The sequence below is a fragment of the Zonotrichia albicollis genome, chromosome 3 (genome assembly GCF_047830755.1).
Source record: "Zonotrichia albicollis isolate bZonAlb1 chromosome 3, bZonAlb1.hap1, whole genome shotgun sequence".
In the NCBI taxonomy this organism is placed as follows: Eukaryota; Metazoa; Chordata; class Aves; order Passeriformes; family Passerellidae; genus Zonotrichia; species Zonotrichia albicollis.
Window position 1 is genome coordinate 103,617,471 of NC_133821.1, and position 22,493 is coordinate 103,639,963.

At 38.5% G+C, this 22,493-nt stretch overlaps 1 long non-coding RNA gene across 1 annotated transcript in view; it reads right to left on the reverse strand.

Moving 5' to 3' along the window:
- Positions 1 to 18,790: 18,790 nt before the first annotated feature.
- LOC141728711 (uncharacterized) overlaps positions 18,791 to 22,493 on the reverse strand; it is a 47,088-nt gene continuing 43,385 nt past the window's right edge. The window contains exon 3 of the long non-coding RNA XR_012579860.1: positions 18,791 to 21,758. This is a non-coding gene — a long non-coding RNA (uncharacterized LOC141728711). The remainder of the gene's footprint in view (positions 21,759 to 22,493) is intronic.

Sequence of the window (22,493 nt, forward strand, 5' to 3'; positions counted from 1 at the left end):
GACATTTTATGACATGGGATATCTCTTTAGCCAGTTTGAGTCAGTTGTCTTGCCTGTGTTCCCTCACATGTTCTTGTGGCCCACCAGCCTCCTTGCTACAGGGCAGTATGAGAAGCTCAAAAGGCCTTGGTTTGGTGTAAATACTGCTCAGTCACAACTAAAACATCAGTGTGTTAACAACATTATTCTCATCCTAAATCCAAAACACAGAAAATTACCTTTATCCCAGCCAAAGACAGGATAGAGTGTAGGATGTACAAAGATAGTGTAGTGAAAGTCGGCTGCAATTTCTTGCAGATTTTTAATCCAGCAGCAAGCAGCTGCAAACTGAAAATTTGGTGAATACAGAAATCTTATCAGACAGGATATTTTTAGAGGTTTAAAAGTCTAAAGAACAAACACAACTATTTGAAACACATACACATACTTTTCTTGTTGCTGCTACTTGCACTTTGACCCCAAAGAGATTTAGGCTGTTCTAAGTCTTCTTAAAGGTTTCCTTGAACCAACAAGGACGGTTTCTTTCTCTTTCCTGGTCATTCACCTGATTGTAGAAACAGCAACCAATCATTTAAGACATGTGAAATCAAAGGTTTTGTGTATCTAAGTACTAGGAAGGTCCAAACAGTACAAATCAATAGAGCAAGGAATGTATTACTACTGGAAAGATTCTGGGTGAAAGATGGCTTTCTATCTCTGTAAAAGATACCAAATAAGCAGTTGGAACAAGGCAGACTAAAGCACCACACTGCACCAAGGTATGAGAGAGAGGCCTTAAATCTGTAGGAAGCATTGGAAAGCAATAATGAATTGTCTCATATATAACTATGGGAATTTTAGAGGATGTAAACCATTGCCATAATGTTGAAAGTAATGCTCTGACAATGTCTGTTATTTAACTCTTCATTGCCCGGGCACATGTGACCACAGTAACAAGATGCTGCTTTCAAAAATGAAACAGCAAATTCAAAGGGTTACTTATAAAGCTAATCCTGATGAAGATCAGTGTTCTAGAAAACTGCATCTCATATGATGTCACTTCATATGGTTCGTGATTGCCCATTTCTGTAATTTGTTGAGGTCTCTCAGCAGGATCTCTCTGCCCTCGAGGCAGTGGAAAGCTCCTCCCAATTAAGTGTCCTACAGCAAGAGCTGAAGGATAAGAGGGTGTCAGAGATGATCTTCATAAGTGAAAGCACAGTGGACTTTGACAGTGGCAGAAGTACTTCAATAACTGTTTTATGAGGCAGAGGAGGGTGAAGAGAGACACAAAAATCATTACAGAAAGATACAGAGAGGTAATTTTACTTCCATAGATTTGTCATCTGAAAGCCTCCTGCATAATTTCAGCCATTTCATTGAATTTAATCTTCTCCAATATAGGTCTACTTGAGAGAAAAAGGAAATTACCTCAGCCACTTTGAGCCTCACACTGCCACAATTACAGTAGGATGACCTTGGGGGTGTCTTAAGAAGTAAACATATGGATATGTAAGTTTTCTTCATTCATTTAAAAACATAAAATTTCCCAAGGAGACATAGAATGATAGAGTCATTAATGTTGAAAGAGACCTCCAAGATCATCAGGTCCAACCTTTGACTGAACACCATCATGCCAACTAAACCACAGCACTCAGTGCCACATCCAGTCACTTCCTGAACACCTCTAGGGATGGTGACTACACCATCTCCCTGGGCAGCCCATTCCAATGCTTAACCATCCTTTCAGCAAACAAATGCTTCCTGATGTCCAACCTGAATCTCCTCTGGTGCAGCTTGAGGCCAGTTCCTCTTGTCCTGCTACGGATTGCCTGGGAGAAGAGGTCAACCTCTTCCTCCCTACTGGTAGTTCTAGACAGTAATAAATCCTCCCCTGAGCTGCCTTTTCTCCAGGCTAAACCCCATGTCCCTCAGCCTCTCACAGGATTTAGTCTCTAGACCCTTCACTAGATTTGTTGCCTTTTTCTGGACATGCCTCGGTATCTCAATGTCTTTCTTGAAGTGAAGTGCCGATACTGTGATCATCAAGCAATTCCTGAGGGAAGAATTTTGGCCAGACCACAAATTAAAAATGCATTTTAGTCAAGTCTAGAGAAATCATGAACACTTCAAAGGATGAATTCTTATCCAAAGGTCAGAGTGAGCACAAAGCCCTCTGTGTTTGTGGTAAACAGCAAACCAGCTCTGAAAATCCAACAGACTATACTGAGCAGCGAAAACAATGTAGCCTTTTATTTGAGCACAAGCACTCAACCAGCAAGTTTATAGCACTCACCCGTAAGAAAACAGCTTTTTTACTTTAGGCAAATAGATAAAGCTCTCTCAGAGTTCCTTTGTTTCCTCTGTGGTGTATATGGTGCAAACACTGCTCTAGCGGGCTGGGAGTGCACCTGTTGGAAATGAGAACCATTCCATTGACGTCAGACTCTAACCTCCAGCACACCAAGTGAGAACCTGGCCTAGAACACATTTTGACATTTGCTAAATGTTAAATTTTTCAAGCTTCTGTCCTTTTTTTTCAAGCAAAAGTCTGACTGTTGCAGCTGCTGCCCAGCTCATACACCCCTGTGAAACAGTCTGAAATCCCCAGGCCTGTACTTAAAAAAAAAAAAAAAAAAAAAAAAAAAGGAAGATAAAAAAAAGAAAGACACAAAAAAAAATTCAAAATAAATAGTCTTTTTCCCCTGCTTACTCAGGAGAAGGAGCAATTAATAAACAAAGCAAAATGAAAGAGATCCATATTTGATTTTGCCTTTTGACGCCTTTAATCAACTTGTTCTCCTAAATTTTAGACACTTTTATAATTAACTTCTGCTACTTTTTCAGACTGAGGCTGACAATGAACTGTTCAATGATTTATTATATACTTTTTAAAAGAGCTTCCCAGAAAGTAAAAAATAGCACTGAGATAACAAGAATCTCATTCCTAATTTGCAGTGCCTTTTTCAAGGATAGGACCTGGACCCTAACTTTCCAAGATCCTCAAAACTCACAACCTGCTCTATTGACTTGGTGCACATGCACCCTTGTGTGGTTCTGTCCCAGCAAAAAGGGACTCTGCAGAGCCTCAGAATCCAGAGTGAAGCATCTGTGGCACACACATATAGGCCATAGGGTTGCCAAGCTGGTGGAGAGGGCTTTAATTTAAACTTGCCAGGGGAGGGAAACCTCAGCCCATCCCACTCCTACCAGTTTGATGCCTGTGTCAGCGATAGACACTCAGAGCCTAGAGAAGGATCACAGGTCAGCAGAAGCACATGCAGAGCAGCCCAAAGGAATTCCAGCCATTCCAGCCAGGAAGTCAGCCTCATTGGGGGCCCAATTTAAATGCTTCTATGCAAACAGAGAATGGAAAATAAGCAAGAGGAGTCAAAGGTATGACCAAGCCAGCAGGGCTATGATCTTAGTGCCATCATGGAGACATAGTGGGATGAATGCTGTGACTGGAGTGTTGGGATGGAGGACACAGGCTCTTTAGGAAGGACAAGCAGAGGTGATGAGGGCATTAGCAACCTCTCTGTCAGTGACCAGCCAGAGCACATGATGTTTGGTGTGGGATGGATGAGGAGATGCCCAAGAGCTTATGGGTGAGGATGAAAGGGAGGGCAGAGATAAGGGATGTTGTAGCAGGGGTTTGACACAAGCTACCTGACCAGAAAGACAAAGAAGATGAAGGCATAAGCAATCCAGGAGGTTCCTGGAATATGCTGAAGATAACTTCTTCTCCAAGTGATAGAGGAGCCAACGAGGAGATGTGCCATGCTGGACCTTGTTCTTGCCCATGAGGAGGAGCTGGTGGCAAATATGCGGTTTTAGGACAGCAGCTATGGAATGTTGGAACTCAAGATCAAGGGCGGTAAGGAGGGTACACTGCAAGCTCACTACCCTGAATTTCAGTAGAGCAGACTTTGGCCTTTTCAAGGATCTGCTTGGTCAAGTACCATGGAATAAAGCCGTGGAGGGAAGACAGGCTCAAGAAAGTTGGTTCCAGGATCACCTACTCCAAGACATTAAATTCTCTCTGCTCTCAACTCCAGGCTCTCCAATGTGTTGTCTAGGATGCATATACTGACCTGCCATTAGACATCTCCAGGATTCAAGTGCTCATGACAGAGCTCTTTATTTAGACTACCTCTAAAATCAAGGGAGAGAAACAGTCATTCCTTGGCTGGAATGTCTTCTTGGTGAACCTACCTTTGAATAGCATCATCTTAAATGCATATTTTTTCTGCAGTGATCTGCATGTCTGGAATAATTACTTCTGACAAAATATTAACATGCAAACTGAGGTGCACAAATAAATATAAAATCAATTAGAAAATAAAATAAAAACAATACTGAAAGAAACTACTTTGTAGCTACATTGTCATGAAGATGTGAGCATGAGTCTGCCAGTCCAGAGGACCACAGGGCAGGAAGCATTGCTGATAACCTGTGCTAGGAGATCAGGTAGATGTTGACCAAAGAGTCAATCACCAATATTTTTTCAACTTTTTTGGTTTTGTTGCACTTATTTTATATACTTTTGACCTCCAGTACAATATTCCACCATGACTTCTATATACTCATTATTAATTTCATTCTTTGAAAGCTCAAAGGTTTGTTGTCCTGGACAGTTAAGTTGGAGTTCTTGCAACAGTAAAAGCTGGAGATTTTTGGAGGTGTGTAGCTGTTTAGTGTTGGATTTCAACTCACGTCCTCACTGCCTCAGGGAGCACGTGTGCCCCCTTGAGTTACACATCATAAACTCAAACCTGCAGAGGTTGATGACTGTTTCAGCTCAGTGAAATTATTTTGCTAGTGAATTAAGGTTTAGGAATGAGCTTATCTGCAGCCATAAATCTGTATTGCTCGATTCATGTTAGGGAAGGCTTTGACATACACACAAATACATTTTTATTGTCAGAGTGGTTTTTTTCAAAGTATTCCTCTATCTTGGTTTATTGGAGTTTGAAGACATTTTTTCCTTTGGACTTGTTTAGGATGTCAAGTGATTTTTGGAGAGTTTGGTCAGATTCCTTTGTGAGTTACAATGATATACGATATAATGTAAACAGCTTTATTTATTGGATATAAAAATTCATCTATAATTGAATGCACACTGTATTATGTGCCTGTTGCAGAGGCAGTAGGGCATGGCACTGTGGAGCTGTACCTGTACATTGCAGGTGACTTGAAAGTAATAGTGCTATCAAATTTGCACACCTGAGCTACCACGATATGATTTCACCCTTAGCAGCCTGATCTCACATGCTGGCAACATGAAAAAGAGTCCTTTGTCTCCAAGGCCTCTTTCTGAATGCAACATAAACTGGTAGCAAATAAAGTAGGCATCTAGCTGCCATCTCCCACTAGCTTATATAAAATTAATTGCATGCTGTCACATATTTTTAGTGATGTGGTGTGAAAACTTCATGCTACTTGATTCCATTCTTTCAGCACTTGTGCCCTGGTGACCATGAAACCATTTCAAAATACTTTTTCATGGAGTTTAATGCCAGAAGAAACAAATAAAGGACTTACACTGACCTCCTCTGTGTCACAGGTGATTGCATTGCAGTTAGTTATCCTCGTACTGAGTTCAGTGATCCAGGAGAGGCTGTCTGCCCCATGCTGATAGCCTGTTCCAGTCAGCTCCAGCAGATCCTCCACAGGACACAGCCAGGCCCAGAAACCCCCGTGGTGGTGACCTGGGGTAAGTGCTCTTTCTGGGAAAATACTGCTTGGCAGAGAAGGGGGAGGAAAGATGTGAGAGAAACAGTCCTGAAGACAGCAAGGTCCATGGAAAAGGAGAGAGAGGGGGTGCTTCAGGGTCTGGACCACAAGGGCTCTCCAACTCAACAAGGGCAGATTGTGATGAAGTGATGCAGATTGTTCCCCTGAAACCCATGAAAGTCCACAGCAGACCAGATATCCAAAAAGCAACCCATGGCAGATGCCATGAGGAGCAGGTGGTTGCACACTTGGAGGAAGTTGCTACCTGTGGAGACTCACCACAGGATCAGGCTCAGGTGGGAGCTGTGGCCTGTGGAAAGATCCCACACAGGAAGAAGTTTTCTGGTAAGAATGGTGAACCTGTAAGAGTCCCACAGTTCAGCAAGGGTGGGAGGAGTGTGGAGGTGTGTGGAGCAAGGAGCAGCAGAGGGGAGCTGCTTATGGACTGACAACAAATCTTATTCCCCAACCCTCTGCACTGCTGAGGAAAAAGACATTATAGGAATCAGGAATCGTAAGTGAAGCTGAGCCTGAGAAAAGGAAAGGAAAATGGCTACAAGTTGTCTCTCAAAAAAAAACCAAAACCACAAAATCCATCTACGTTATTCAGACAGTATAATTCAGATACTATTTAATACAGTGTATTAAAACAATGCTTAGAGAGATCAAATTTAGTTTGATTTAAACAATCGAAACAATGTCCTTCCACCATCATCCCTGAAAGTTGTTTTGAGGTTTTCCTACCCTTATGAATAGGAAATTCTTAGGGTAAACTGGTCAAAGGTCAGCTTTCAGCTACAAGATCCTGGAAGGTTTTGCAAACTAGACTGAACAGATGTAAGGTTCGTTTTCTACCTGTCAGTGATTTGTTATAGTGACTGCTTTGCCTTTCAGTATCTTTTTTGATTATACCAAGACGAACCACTTTAAACCACTTAAGCTTCACAACAGAACGGTTTTCTTCCAGATTCTTGACTAATTTTTAGCCTTTTCCCCAACTCTGATGTATCCCACATCCTTCAACAGATCTGGTTATCAGGATGAGTCTAGCAGCATCTTGCTAATGCCGTGTTTACAGGCACAAACATGGTGCATCAACATGAACTTCTATATTCTTTTTCATATGTCCAGAAAATTGTAGCAGTTGAGCAGTTGTATCTGTCCTAGCATTGGATAAATTTGTTTATCTAAAGCATAAATCTTTGGTTCCCAGGAGAAAGTCTCTAAACTCTTGACTCTGCCTGCATACTTGATTCTCTTGTAATCTTGTATTTTTCTGCACTTATTCATATTGTATGGAGTGACTCATTCAAAGTGTTAGAGAGAGGTGTCTTGCATCTCTGTAATGATGTGGGGAGAAAATTAAGAATGTATGGGGACATTTTTTCCTATTTTTTTTGTGCTGAGCTTCATGAACATCTGCTACTATCCTGCAATGAGTCATAACACTAAACCATAATTCTACAGTACATAGTGTAACCTTATTCACTGATTTAAGTGGGTGTGTGATTCCTGCGCAAAATATTTATGCTACTTTCTTTGTACAGAAATACCTATTTGCCTCAATTTGCACAACTTCTTTTCATTACTAAGCTGGTTCTAGCAGCATTGAGAAGCAAGGGAATGCAGCTTTTAACAAGAAATGAGGAAAAGCGGAGTCCTGCCTTGCTCTTGGGGTGCACCAAGTGCAGGGAGCTGTGCTGGGGGCCAGGGGGCTCACAGCCCCACGTGCTGCTGCTGCTGCTGCTGCTGTATCTGCAGGCGATGCGTGACTCACTCTCACAGGACCAGCGAGTGACTGCCAGAATTAGCATCCAGCCTGCAGCTTTGAAAAGAGCTGGGCCCTCTTTGCTGTGATACTTTACATTGCATCCTGGGATCCCTTACAAAGTAGTATTTTTATTTGCCTCAGTAAATCATCCATCAACAACGTCTGGTTTTTTCAAGGGCAGAAAAAGCACTTTTTATCGGTTTGTACTTCCTCCCACACTTCTGATAAGAGTATAAAACTTCCTGCACACGAATTAACTGAATCTTGTACAAATGAGGAATATTTCAGGCTGAGGTTCAAGAAGTACAGCTACTGAAAGAGCTGAATTTGCCTTATTTTGATTTTTACTCCCGTTGGCTTACAGAACTTAAAACTCATGTTACAAGGAATAGCCAAAAGGTAATTCCATTTGGAAAAAAAATAAAAAAATAAGCTAGACTTGTATGAACAGGACACAGCAACCTTCATCTCAGGTGATTTTGATTTTTAGAATATTATTTACTATACTTCAGCAGAGAGCCCTCTGGCTTTACAACAAGGTACTTTATGGATTTTTTCAGGTGGCCATGATATGATTTTATCAGGATGATAAAAGAAATATGTTTACCTTACTCTGATGTAATTTCAAGTTTACTTTAAAGCACTCTGAAAGCTAATTAAACCAACGTAAGTATTTGTGCTTCATTTCTGTTTCTCTCAGATATGATTTTAATATAAATTACAGGAAAGTACTTTCTTGACAATTTCACAATGTATGCTGTGGAGACTGTTTTGAGTGGCTGTGATCTCCTGACCAGCATTTCTGTATGAAATCACCAGTATAAACATTTCCTTAAAATACTGAGTACCAAGATTTCCTAAAAATAGCCAAAACTACATTCATTCAGAAATTAATGTTGCTGTAGACATTTAGGAACATGGCAGTTCTGTGCCACAATGCAATCTGTGCTAACTCAAAATCCTAATGGATTTTCATATAGAAAGTATCTATTCCGGCCAATTTTTACACTGGTAGAGTATTTTTGCAGGCTTTAGAGCCTTGCAACAAAAACAAGCAAAGTCTAAAGAAACAAAAAATATTCCTTACATTTAAACTTCTGTCGTGGGGTGTCTGTTAGGGTTTCCAGTCAGTAGAGCTCATGGTCCAGCTATCCTGAAAATATATCATAAACTGGGGAGAGTAGGGAGGGAGGGAGGAAAGAAGAAAAGGATGGAAAAAAAAAAAAAAGTTGTGTCATAACTTTTTTCTTTGTATCACTGGTAATTAAAAAGCAAAATAGATAATTTCTACCTTCTGAAGCCAAGTGTTTACTATCTAGTTCTTGACTATCTTGCATGTTTTTAATTAATTTTGTGTTTGGATTGGAAGGCTCTTATCCCACACGTCAACTTTTCCCTTTTGCATTAGCAGATTTTTAATGCTCTGGTGATAGTGCCAAGAAAGTTTGACAAAAAAGATTATAAGGTATCCTGAAATGGCCCAGTTCGTTCGCCTTTCTGGATGTGAAGTATTCTTTTCCACAGGCAACCTCTAATAAAATAGGCACAGTGTATATGGAAAGATCTGGAAATATCAATTAGAAATACACTAAACAGATCTCAGTTTTTCTAATAAAATACTGTATTTGTTCCATTGGCAGAGACTATAGTTTCCTGCCCAAATTACCTTAATGGCATTCAATCAAAAGAATTTCCCAAAGTCTGTTGTAAAACAGAATAAGTGACCTAGAGCTAAGTAGAAATTGTATGATTTATTCTTCTTCCTTAAATTACTTGCAAATACTTGGTGATCTATAAAAGGGAAAGAAAGCTGGCAATACTTCAGAGTGTTTCAGGCCACCTTTGTCTTCTGCTTTTGTTTTGCAAGTTTGGAAATATAACAATTTACTTGACCATGCATCAACTTAACCAAACTTTTATCTATTCTCTGCAATGCAGCAAAGATAAATTATTTTTTATAAATATATTTGTAACCATGACAAGATAATTTGGAACCAGGCCTCATAAGCAAAATCTGTGTTCACTGAGGCTATTCTCTGCTATGTCCACCTCATAAAATCAAAGAGTGAAAAATGTGCTGAACCTTTCCCAAGAAATAATCAAAAACGAGGGAGTGGGATTGGTGCAATCATCTTCCTCAAAGGAAATTTTTCTTTCTACTGTTAAAAAAAAATAAGAAGAAGGAAAAATGTGAAATATATATAACCAAACTCTTCCACAACAAATGAGGAATTTGGAAATTATTTGCCCCATAAGTGTTTACAACACATTTTCGGCTTGTGTCAAGCACAGACTTGTTAGAGTTACACTGTATTGCTAATAAATCTACTATTAATCACCCCACATGTGTACTCAGAAACACAGATTTACTTAGTGCGGTTTGTTTAAAGAAGTTGATTAAAACACACAAAGCCTTAAATTGTCGGTGTTGGCTTTCTCCAGGGGGGAATCCTCTTGCCGTGTCAGATTTCTCAGCAGTGGTCAGCAGGGTGCTGGAGATGGATCCTCTCTGCACAAAGGAAGTTGTGTCTGGCAGAGCCTTCTCTGTGAGCGCTCCAGGACTGAGAGCTCACTCCTTCTCTCATTCCAAAATAGCCTGAATCTGGGCACCTTCCAGGGCTGCTAAAAAACATCTGCTTGGGAAGTGGGAGAGCTTGGAAAAGGCTGAAGATGTACTCGCTACAATAGAGAAGGGCACAACGAGCTTTTGTAAATAGCTGACTAACAGATCTTTTTTTGGACTGATTCCCTTGTTTTCAAGTCTGCACCATATTATTTGTTCTTATTTCAGGTTCTTAAATTTTGGAAAGAGGACATTTCACTTATTACTAATATAAAAGGTGTGGTAATTACCTGTGGAAGCTCATGGATATGAAACATCAATGCTTCCTGCACACAGTTTCTGTGATTTCTATGCAGGAAAAAATGCTTGAAGACTAAAAATTATTTTTATGGAAACATTGTTGACACAAAAAAACTTATCAGAAGCTGCATTGAATGGTGCTGATTCATTTTCACACTTGACTTTATTGTCATTGAATGTGTCTGGACATTTATGTTACCCTAATGCTGCATTGAGATGTGTGAAGGCTAATTCTCTTTGTATTATTATTAAATGTAACAGTAGTCATAATGATTGTAAAGGGATTTTTCAATACATCATTTCTAAATCTATATATGGAAGACATGGAGTGTATTCCTGCCACAAGAGCTAAAAAACCCAAAAAAACCCCATGATGATCCAAATCCTTTATTTTGGAAACAATAAAGAGGCATGCTAAGCTTGTAATCAATACAAGGATGTTTTTTAGTACCTCCATACAGCATCTCTGCAGACCTTTATAAAAAAACCCCATTTTACTCAACAAAAAAATACTGCAACCACTTCCTGAGCTCTTTAGTTCTTAATGGAACAAATGAATTGGATATGTTTTGTAAATACAACAAGGAAAAAAATCTCCCTGCTATGTTTTTCAGCTCTGTTGCACAAACGTGTTGAGTGCCTTATGAAAATAATATCGTAAGAAATCACACTGAACTTCCAGATCCAGCTCCAGAAAAGGATTTCCTTTTAGTCGCATTTCTAAGCTTTTTGCAGATGCCTTAAGTACTGTCAGACACCCAAAACAGCACTAGATGTGAGAGCTGAGGCACCTGAATTCCTGCCTTGGGCAGCTGGTCAGCTGCAAGGCTCTTGTGAGCCCACAGATAAAACAGGGTTATTGACTTCTGCAGAAGCTTAGGTACTCCCGATGAAAACAACTATGCTTAGGTGTCTTAACCTGAACTGAATCTTCCATTTGAGAAGGAATTACGTGGATATTTTGCCAAAGAAATCTCAAGCTGAATAGATGCTGGTGGGATTTTTTTTTTTCATTTTTCTCAACACTTTTCTTGAGTTTATGTGGTTGGAAATGTTACACCCTTAAACAGCAAGCACACTGCAAAACTCTTCAAAAAGACATTTTCAGCAGCTTCTTTAGAAAATTGGATGAACACCATTACAGAAAAAAATCAAATCATTACCCAGTGAGAGAAGCAACATATCATGGTCATTGTAAGAACATGTTATTTCATTTTTCTGTTTGCAATTTTGAATCATATTTGCATTTTTTTAATCTCTCCAGAGTTGTGTCCTTCTCTCTAAAAGTTAGAAAATGCCCATGCCTTCTAAGTCAAGTTTCTCATGTTTTCATATTGCAGGAGCTATGGCATGGCAGGTGTTGTCATGCCCTGTGACACTGACAGATTTCAGCTGTATTTATTAGGGAGCCTTTGAATACATCGTGGTACAAGAGAAGAAATATGAAACTAAGAAACTCATTAGCATGGAGGAACCCTAGAATTCCAGTGCTGTGAAACAGTCACTAGAGTTTATGTAAAGTATTTAGGAAGCTGGCTCTACTGGAGACTCAGGGAATGAACAGCTTTCATCAAAGAGCTGATCTACAGTTCACCACAGATTTTAAGTGGGAGCAATAGTAAAGTCATTCAAACTGCGAAGGGATAAGAGGGGCTTGCTGTCTCTCAGACCATCTTGCTTGCCCCTAAATAAGGCACCCAAGGTGTAATTACAGGTTTTCCCAAACTGCATTATTCATTTGCCCTGGATGAGCCAGTTAATTCTTTCCTGGGGTCAATGGACAGAAATCCAGAGTCATAGGACACAAATAATATACACAACATCCTCTGGACACCCCGAGACAGCAAGGCAGTTTGGGTTTGCCATGGCTGCACCTGGGGGGTGCACACTTACTGCATGGTACCCAGTGCCCCTTCTCCATGACTCTGTTTCTGCACAGACACCCTCTACTGTCACTGTCATGCCCCCCTGCCCCAAAAATGCTTTGTGGCCACAGAGATTTTAGTGGAACTGCAGATCCTGCATGGAATGCCAGGCCAGGAAAGCCTGACAGAAAGAACTCCTCCTGGACACACAAAGCACATTCATTTCCAGTTTTCAAGCACGGTTTCCTTCTATCCCTTTGCTCCTTCCCAAACAAATTGCAATCTCTGTCTCCTCACAGTTGCCTCTGGCCCCTCACCATCTCCTTAACACATTGCTGCAGCCAGCTCTGCCTGTATTTTGAAATATGAGTCTCGCACTTCCACATCACTGTCTCCAGTGCATGGCTTCCGCTAAACCTAATATTTGTAATATCATAAGTTCCTGAGTGAATAAATCAGTGCAAAAGAATAAAAATAGTCTCCATTCAAGAACACAGGGGAGGAAACATAACTTTCCAAAACAGGATTGTGGTCTCCAGCCCACAGTCAGAAAACAGAAGAGTGCCAGGAAGCACCCTCTCAATCACCCAAGGACTCACCATAAAGTACAAGAATATTTGTGCTTTTCACAGATAAAAAGTTAGAAGTAACACACTAAACTGAGAAGGAAGAGGTGAAATTATAATTTAGAAGGGACAGATGTTGGAGGAGGTGAACTGCTTCTGTGTCAACTTTACCTTCAAAACAATGTGTCAGTAAGCACAAAAAGCACTCTTGTCAGATGATAAAAACTTCACAAATCTCTAGAAGCCTGAATCTAGGGGTTTTTTTCACTTCTGTGTGAAGTGAGCAATATACAAATACAATTTTTTAATGAAAGCATAGGACAGTTCTACACGTAACTTAATTTTGAGCTGATGTTAATCTTTAGGGACATAAAAGTGAAATATATGTATTTTCCCATAAAGAAATTGCCACAGAAATACTGAACACCTCAGCAGCTGGATTAGGACACAATGAGCAGTGTGTCTACATTGCAAAAAGAGAGGATATCACCTTCCAATAATATTTACATAAAATCCCTTAACATCTTTAACTAAAACCTGAGAAAATAATACCTGAGATTTTCTAGTGCCATTTTTAAGATCAATTTAGCTTTATTTATGTTCATGTTCCTTTTGGATTTATTTTTGACAATATGCAAGTGATTGCATTTCATGTTCATGGAAAATGGATTTCAGAGTAATTTCAAAACCCACATTTAAATATAAGGTTAGAGGGCATTGAGACTGGAAGTCTGTGCATATTTGTGTAATCAGGGAACAGGACAAATACCTTATGTCTTATCAACACTGCCATGTAATTTAAGCATCATTTCAGTTTGTAAAGAAATGATCCATCAGTAGAGTGACATAGCAGGGATCATTACAGATGATTTAGAGAGTAATCTGTTCACATAAATCAAAGCTAGATTCTTTAGAAACAGTTAATCTTAAAAATTATTCATTTACTTCCTCTGAGAAAGGAATATGGTCAAATCCAGCTATACTTCCCCGTGCATTATAAATATCTATAAACATTGAGTTAAATGTCAGCTGGAAGGAATTCCTCTTGCATTAAACTGAAATAGAAGCTTGAAATAAACTCTTGTTTAAAACAGTTTATTTTTAATAAGACAAAACCTTAAACCTGGACTGACATCTCAGATTTAGGCAGGGGATTTCTGCAAATCCGAATGTTAGCTCAGTGCCATAGTCATTTCTATTTGGCATCAGACCAGCTCTTGTTTCTACTATTTTTGAAATCACAGGCAAAACCACAGGCAACTGGATCTCTCCTAGGAAAGAACTGGATAAACAGCAAAAAGAGTATAATATTCTTCCATCTTTTAGTCAAAAAAAGATTATTATTTTAATTTCTGTTCTTCTCATTTTCACTGTTCAGTGTTTGCAATATTTGAAAGGAAAATAAATATATGTTTTTACTACTTATATATAGTATTGTTCTAAATAATCAACATATCTTAAAAATATCAAAACTGCTGATAAAAAGCCAAATAAAGAACCATCCCTCTTCTCTCTTTTAAATATGAAGAAAACACTCTTTCAAATAGGGTAATATTGGGAAGAATCCCTCATTAAACCAGTGTCAGAGGCAAATTCTGAGACAATTGGAGTTGAAAATGTAGCTAACAGGGACACACTTGTCATTGTCTCCTAAACTGTTTTTCACTCAATTATCTTCCCATTTTTTTAATCCAAAGTGTGTTAGCACTCTTTTTGCAACTAATTATAGTCCTTATACCTTTCAGCTCTGCTAAAGCAATAGAATACCTTCTAGGAGTAGGAATGACTAAGTAAACTGGATTTAGTCTGGAAAAGAGAGAGCTGGAGAGGTGGGGGATGGATAGAACTCTCAGAAATTATGATGACATAGGCAGGTTGGATAGGGCTTGACTATTCCTTCTGTTTTGCCATAGAAAAAAAAATACAGGATAGGAAAGAAAAGAAAAAGTGAGATTCAAGGAGAAAAAAATGACACCAGACACCTGGCCATAAGAACTCTTTGCCAAAGGATGCTGTGGGTGCAAAGTTTATGGGCAGCTAAGGACAGTCTGAAGAAACAGATGGAAAAGACATTCACTGATGGTCACTGAAGCCCCAAAACCCACATATAGCTCAGGAAATTCACAGAACCAAAAAGAACTGACGTTTAGGAGAGAACTATTCAGTAGTTTTCTTTACCTTCCACTTGCACAGCTGGAGTCTGCTGCTGGAGATAGGTACTGAGCTACCTATACAGTTACTGACATGGTATGGGCCTGCTAATTTTCTATATGAGTAATGGTATGCTTATTATTAATGAGTGGCTTTATTTATTTTTCTCCACAACATTTTTTAAACTTAATTTTTTGCAGACTTAAAAAATCTAGATTTCAAGGTATTCATTTGGATGTGAAATTATATTTAAAACATGTCATGATCCACAGAATTAGGGTCCAGAAATGTAAAATTTGGTTTTTTTAATGAATGTATGAATGCATGAATGAATAAATTAGTTTACAATAACTGCTTCTTTATATCTAACCAGTGCACAAAATAAATTTTACAAGGTTAAGTAGAATAATCCTGTCCTTTGAACAGATTCTGAAGTCAGATTCTTAAGGGACTCTTCTGGTTTTAAGACCAGCAGGGAAATTAAGCTCCAATTAAACCACTCCCCTTCCCCTGTCCCGTCCAGTTATGGAGGGACAATAACTGAGAGATTATGAATTGAAACAATTTCCTAAAAGCACAGAGCAGTGGAATGAAACACACAAAATAATGACAGGAATATTAACAGTAAAAGCATACAAAAGAGAAGGTGTTTTACCAACACAAGGGTATTCACCAGTGGGAACAAAAACAAACACTTCCTGAAGCTCACACCCCATGGTCTCCAGACAAAAGCAATATGACAGCCATTCCTGTACCTACACCATCTGGTGTTCTGAAAATTGAGAATTTCCAATTCTGGCAGTCCGTGTTTCCAGATGAGTCCCACTCCCCAGCAATGATGTACATGGTATGGAACAAGCAACTTGGTGACACCCACACAGCACTAAAAACTCCACCTCCTTTCCCAGGAACCAGGACAGGAGCTTATTTCCATTGATCCATAGAAACAATAAATCCTATAGAAATGTTAATGCCTATCACTTAGTGAAAATCAGAAATAAACTGCTTGATATTTGAAACTGAAAAACTGACCTCCAAAGAATCACCAGTACTAATAACACCTGAAAAGTACCTTAAATGAGTATCACCAAATACAGATGGATAAAAATAATACTTGACACTTTCTAAAGGTCAAATATGAGAGAGATCATGCCCAAATATCCATATCTAACTTTTCATCAATCTCTGGTGTTGGATCAATCACACATGATGACCTGTAGGGTGTCCAAATGAAGAATGGTCTTTTCAATCTCTCTCAAGCTGCTGCTTTTCACACTGACTCATTAACTTCAAAAGCTACTGACATCTCTCTGCCTGCTGTTTCCACTGCTCGTGCTAAAGCACATTAAAATAAAGTTGCTTTGTTTTGATTTCTGTCTATTAAAGTCTCACTGAGACTATAGACCTGATTCACCTGTCAAGGAATGTCAAGCTGGCATGGTTATAAATAGCCTCAGACCAAAGATTTAAACAGTAAAGTATATCTACATCCATCACAAAAAAAGCAAATTTCCCCTGGGTAAATCAGACCTAAACTTGTCAAGTGGTCAGATTCCTTCTTATTGAATCATGTCCTCCATTTTTTGCTTTTCAATTGCAATTTTGCTTTTCAATTGCTGCTACATATACATCTGCCACCATGCCATCCACCTTTGTGCCTTACACCCCAGGTTTGTCTTGTAGCTCCTGTAACCTACGCTGAGTAAAGCAGACTCTTGGAACGAGCAGACATTAATCTGTTGTTCAGGTGTTCATGCCTTCAAATTAATGCAATAATAATCCCACTTTATACAACCATGATCCCACCTTTCCAATTATAAGTGAAGTCCTGCATCATCAGAGCTACATGTAGATTTAAGTAATTGTTTCTATATGTATTAGAAACTGTGCTATAGTCCCTGATCTTTTATCAATACTACAGTCTGCTAGCATCTCCTATATTATACACTAGCTATATGCCTTTCTTGATATATATATCTGATATATATATATCAGAACTTATTGGATCTGACATTTACAACAAAGTGCTAGATTATAAAGGAAATGCCCAAAAGCAGGACTTTGGCAGTATTTAGTGATCTGAATCTCAAACCACTGTTATAAAAACTTGTACTCAGGCAGTGATTCTACTAACAATGCCAGCCCTTTAGATGCATACACTTGATAGCACTCCTTCCCTTTGAGAGTGAGTTCTTGCTCACACCCATGCTCAGATCTACCAAAGTGCGAGCAACCTACAACTTACCTCCTTTGCCAGTCACTATTCAAAGACCAGGCCTCCTTTTGCATGAGTGGGACATCGTCTGATAGGGGCAGACCCTAAAATTCAGAGATGAACTCTGTTTTGCAATAGGACTTCTGGAGGAGGAGACTGGTGGATGTGAAACAACTTAATATTTTAGCTTAGCAATTAGAATACCCGTACAGGAAAAACATTTTCTTTGCCTGGTGGGATTCAGATTTCTTTGCCTGGTGAGATTCCCCATGTCTCAAGTCATTATTTTGGAGGCAGAGCACTATCAGAGTTGTTTCTGTAAAAGCTGGTGCCCTCTGAAGATTAGATGTCTCATAAATAGAGAGAAATACTGTTGAAATCAGTGGTTGCAGCCATTTCTTTTGAGAAGGCATGTGGATTTCTGATCTTTTTTCCCATTACTCTTTTAGTCCTATATTTCAAAACTGCCTAAAATAAAATACATTAAAAGCCTTAAATTCTAAACTAGGATCTAACTTACCTTTCCAGCCTTGGAAGGTAAGTTGCTGCATTGTGTCTTTTTAGCCCAGTCAGTCTTGAAGGCAGTCAGAACTACCTTCTTAATAATTCAGCTTGAGGAAAAGGCATAATTTCTAGAGATAAAAAGAATGAATTCTTCTACACCCTGTTAGCAGTGATGTAGTTGTCTAATGTTTGAGATGTCTGAAATCTCTCTGCTTTCCAAGAGTGTTGAGTTCAAAGCGGCTGTGGGGGAATGTCACAGATGCACATATCTGAAAAAGGTCAGCGTCACTCTTCTTGATGAATCTCCCAAAGCTTTCCCCATGTCTTTATTTCTGTTTCCATCCACTCCTACCTCAGGAATCAAGTTCGTAAACAGAAAAAGGATGCCTGTTGTTTCGGGGCTGGCATGTGATGGCTGTCCACTCCTGCAGCCCTGTGTCCCCAGGAGGTGCCAGCACCTCCCCACAGCCCTCAGCGAGATACCTGATCCAGATTTGGCTGCATCATCAGTGCCTGGGTTCCCCATTGGATGATTTCAGAAAGCTTTCCGCTCATGATGATGATGTCTTAAATGTCTCCAGCACTCTGGCTGGAGCTGAGTCTTCCCAAGTGGGCCTTATTGTGCTTTTAAACTTTTGTTGTATGTTCACTGGAGTTGCGCAGAGAACCAAAAAAGTCTTAACTTTATGGGACAGATTTTTTAGATTGATATAATATTTTTTTTCTACTCCTAAGAGGCTTGAAGCATACTTGTAACCACAATAAGAGGATTACCTCATTGACCAAAGAAAGAGAGCCAGAAAAAACTTCAAGTCTAATGTTAAGATTGAAGATGGATTTCAGTCTGTCTTATCTCACCTGAATAAGAACTCAGAGGACAGAAATCACAAACATGTAACCAGAACCATCACAAAAATTCTCATCTGAGGCACTGGATGAAGTCATAAACCCTATTGTCCACAAATAGCCTTTCCTGTTGCATTGTGGCTGATGAGCAGCTTATCCATTTGACATATGAGCAGGTGCAAGATGGCTTTAACTTACATTGCAAACATTTGGCTGTTGTTAGCACTGAAAAAAAAAAAAAAAAAGCATGCTACACCATTTCTGCAATCATGGGTTTATTCCATTAGGGTCAGGGATAAATTCTATTACATCTACAGATCATCCAGTTTAAGCTGATTGTACTGTAACACATAGCTGCAAATATATATTTCAAAACAAAATAGCATTCCAAAAGGTACAGTCTCTTAAACACAGCCCAAAGGCAGAAATTCATCTTTCCTTTGGCAATATCATCTGATGGCCAGCTGATCTCCACAGTCAAGCTGAAGTGAGAAAGCATAATTGTTCATTTGTGCACAGTTTCTTAATAATGACAACTGAGTCTAGTAGAAACTACTGCAGGGTACGTTCAAAGAATCATGAAGAGATATAAAATTCAAGGCCCACATTCCACTCCTGATCTTCACCATTAAAACTTACTAAAGGAATTACCTTGATAAAATTAGAAATGACATGTAAAAATTAAAAAAGAAGAACCAAAATCTAGCTTTGAGCTGAATGTCAAGTATGATGTTTACTATCATATTAACTATATTTCCTCAATTTTTTTAAAAGACTGACTGGGAGACAACTTAGATCAGAGCCTTCAGAGCCAGTTGTAAAACAAGTCAAATGTATTTAGGATTATATACATTCTAAAGAGTATATAATCTATTAGTTAAGCATTTCAGTTTCTCACGCTTAATCTTTGATATTCCTACACAAAAAATTATAAATATTGAAACATTAATTCATGAAAATAGATCACTATCATTCCTATGATTATCCTGTCTTGAGGTGCCTACTATAAGGGCTACATTAAAATACTTTCAAGGCCACATCCTTGAAAGAGCAACACATTATATGAACTGACATCTAGGTCAAAACCAAAAGAACATTTTTACAAAGAAAACAAACCAATCATTTCACTCACTGAAAAAGGAAGGAGCTGACCTAAGTATCTGGCCTGCACGGGGAACTGATGGGAATTGTATTATATTACATCACAAATTGCGGTGCTAGGAAGGGGAAAGATGCCTACAAAGTCTTTTCACATTATGGGCCACCTCACTTGCACAAGAAGGGGAGCTGCATGTAGATGGAAATTAAAAAAAAGAAGCTTTTTTCCTTCCAAGAATACATTCTGCAAGAAAATACCAGCTTAGGTCCTGTGAATTAAGTCTCATAGAGAAAAATCACAGTATTATTTCTGTTTACCCTAACTCATCACCATATTCAACACATTTGAGTGAGATCCCCAATGTGCATAAATCAGAGAAAGTCCATGTTCTATTGATTCACACAAGCTTATTTTCTAATCCAGTGGTATTTCAGACCATATAACTATGATTTAAAATGGAGCATGATCTGTTACATATTCCTAAAAGAAAAAGAAGGCAAGGCAATACAATGAATCAGAGTAAACTGAATATGTGTAACCACATAACCACAGCTGCCAAAAGTAACACTTCATTATTGCAGTTGGCATTACATTTATTGAGTTTGTTCTTTTTCCTGTTTCTTTTTAAACTTTTCAATAATATGACAATAAGGTTCTTTTGGAGAATCAGGCATGCAGAGAACACAGGCCTTCCCACATGTCCCAGTCTGGAACACAACACATTTTGATACAAAAACCCCAGCTGCAAAATTTGAGGGAAGTACAACTAAGACTTCTGAGTTTTTTCCCCTTGTGTCTCTTTCTATCAATACAAATCCAAAACTATAAAAATTTCTACTGCTTTGAAATACCTACAGCTGTGTATAATTAGTCCATTTGGGTTTAATATATTCTCTTTCCTTAGTTTCAAGCTTTTTGATATTCAAGTTAAAGCAACATTCTGTTGAAAAAGATGAGTTTCACTGAGAAAGCTGGTTAAAATGCACTTGTGAAATTGAGTACCAAAATATGGATCCATCCAGGTGGATATGTCTGAATAATAGTAGGAAAATTATTTACTAAACGGAAAATAAAGTTGTCAATTTTCCCCAAGCTATATTGTCTGCTTGTTACTTTTTAATGTGTTTGATCCAAAAATGTAATCATAAGCTGTTGAAAATATCAAAACCTGTATATATTCCATAAAGTAGTCCCTTATCATGGGGGAACTTGTCTGTCATACTGAGCCTGTGTTAAAAACTCACACTGCAAATAATGGAATAATTTCATATTGTGAGGGACCAGTTTTCTGAAGGCTAAATGGAATAGGGCACACTATATAAAGCAAGAAATTGTATTAGGCCAAGGCTCTGTAGGTAGCACTATGAAAGATAAAGGAAAAGAACCAATGATCTAACAAAAAAGACTTCAGAGCAGAGTAATGAAGTGAATGGTATCAAACCAAGATATCAGGCAGAATTTATCCAAAACTTCAGGAAAAGAACCTTGTATGTGGAACTGAGGAACTAGTAACCACAGCATGTAACCTATAGCTTAAATCACTAGAAGAATAAAAGCAGCAACAGTGACAACATTCTTTAAAAAACTTCGGGCATGGTCCTGGAAAATATGAGCTAGCCAGATAAGCTAGGTAAACTGGTAAGAAATAATTACAAACCAATAAATAATTGTAGCTCATTAGATCTATTCAGTCTTCAATCTCTAGAAGAAAATAATATCCAATCGGACATCTTTGAAGGAGCCAAGAGAAAAATGTTGATAAAACCTTTTGGATAAAATAAAAGGACCTTCATTAAAGTATAAAAATATGCAGCTGCCACTGGATAAGAACTAAGGTGAGTCCAAAATTAAAAACCAATTTGGGGTAGAGGAGGAGTGTAATGCAGTCACAGAGAGAAGGAAGGCACTTGACTGGGGAATCATGATTCATTATTTCTCATGGTCACATCTGGCCCACTGATTGCTCACTGAGATTGTTGTGTAGGAAGGGGGAACAAAAGGAATGGAAAGAGTAGATGGTGGATGTTACTTAGTCTTGTCCCAGATTTTATTCTCCTTCCTTGATGGAGCCAATGTTGAAGGATAGATTGATCTTCAGTGTTGTCTGAGCAGGCAGTACTTATGGCTTTATGTTCCATGTGCCTCAGCAACTCCAGAAAGTAGCTGAATATAGAAACAAAGAACAACATGTAAATCTGCTTTCAGAAAAGACTGGAAGCAAACAGGTTAAATTCTATTGCAGCTTTCATTTCTAAACAAAACTCTTCCCTGTCACAGAATTATTTATTCAACAGTACAGTTTGTCATATTGCCTTTTTCCTATATTGTACATGTGAATGCAATTTTCACCCTCAGTTCATTTATAATGTAATTTTTCTAATAATTTTTTTGTGTATTTGATTAATAGCGTTTCATCATCTGTCTTAAAAATTGTGTCAAGATTATTAAAATACCAAAATGGAAAACTACAATTGGATTGTTGTTTGTCTTCTGTCCTAAAAATGAAATATCCATTCCACTACATAATCATTTCCACAAAATAAATTTACTGTTTTATATTCCCACACTACTAATATTGCAATCTTAAATTCTGTTGGTTCAGTTAATGTCATGCATTCTTCGAACTGCAAATTATTATCACATTTTGTGGTTATATTGCACCACTCTGCAAAAGCACTTTTCTAACATGGGCCAAAACTCTTCCTACCCCTAAAAAGGACCACCAGTGAACCATGTAATCTTAAGGAGAGCTAATGTTAAGAGCCACCATTTTCAATGTCATGCCAAAAAGACATATTTGGACATCATCGCGCCTCCAACTGAAAAGATTGTCCTAAATCTGTGTGACCAAGATGTTTCAAAGTATTTTTTTCTGAACTTTGAATATATAAGAACAAA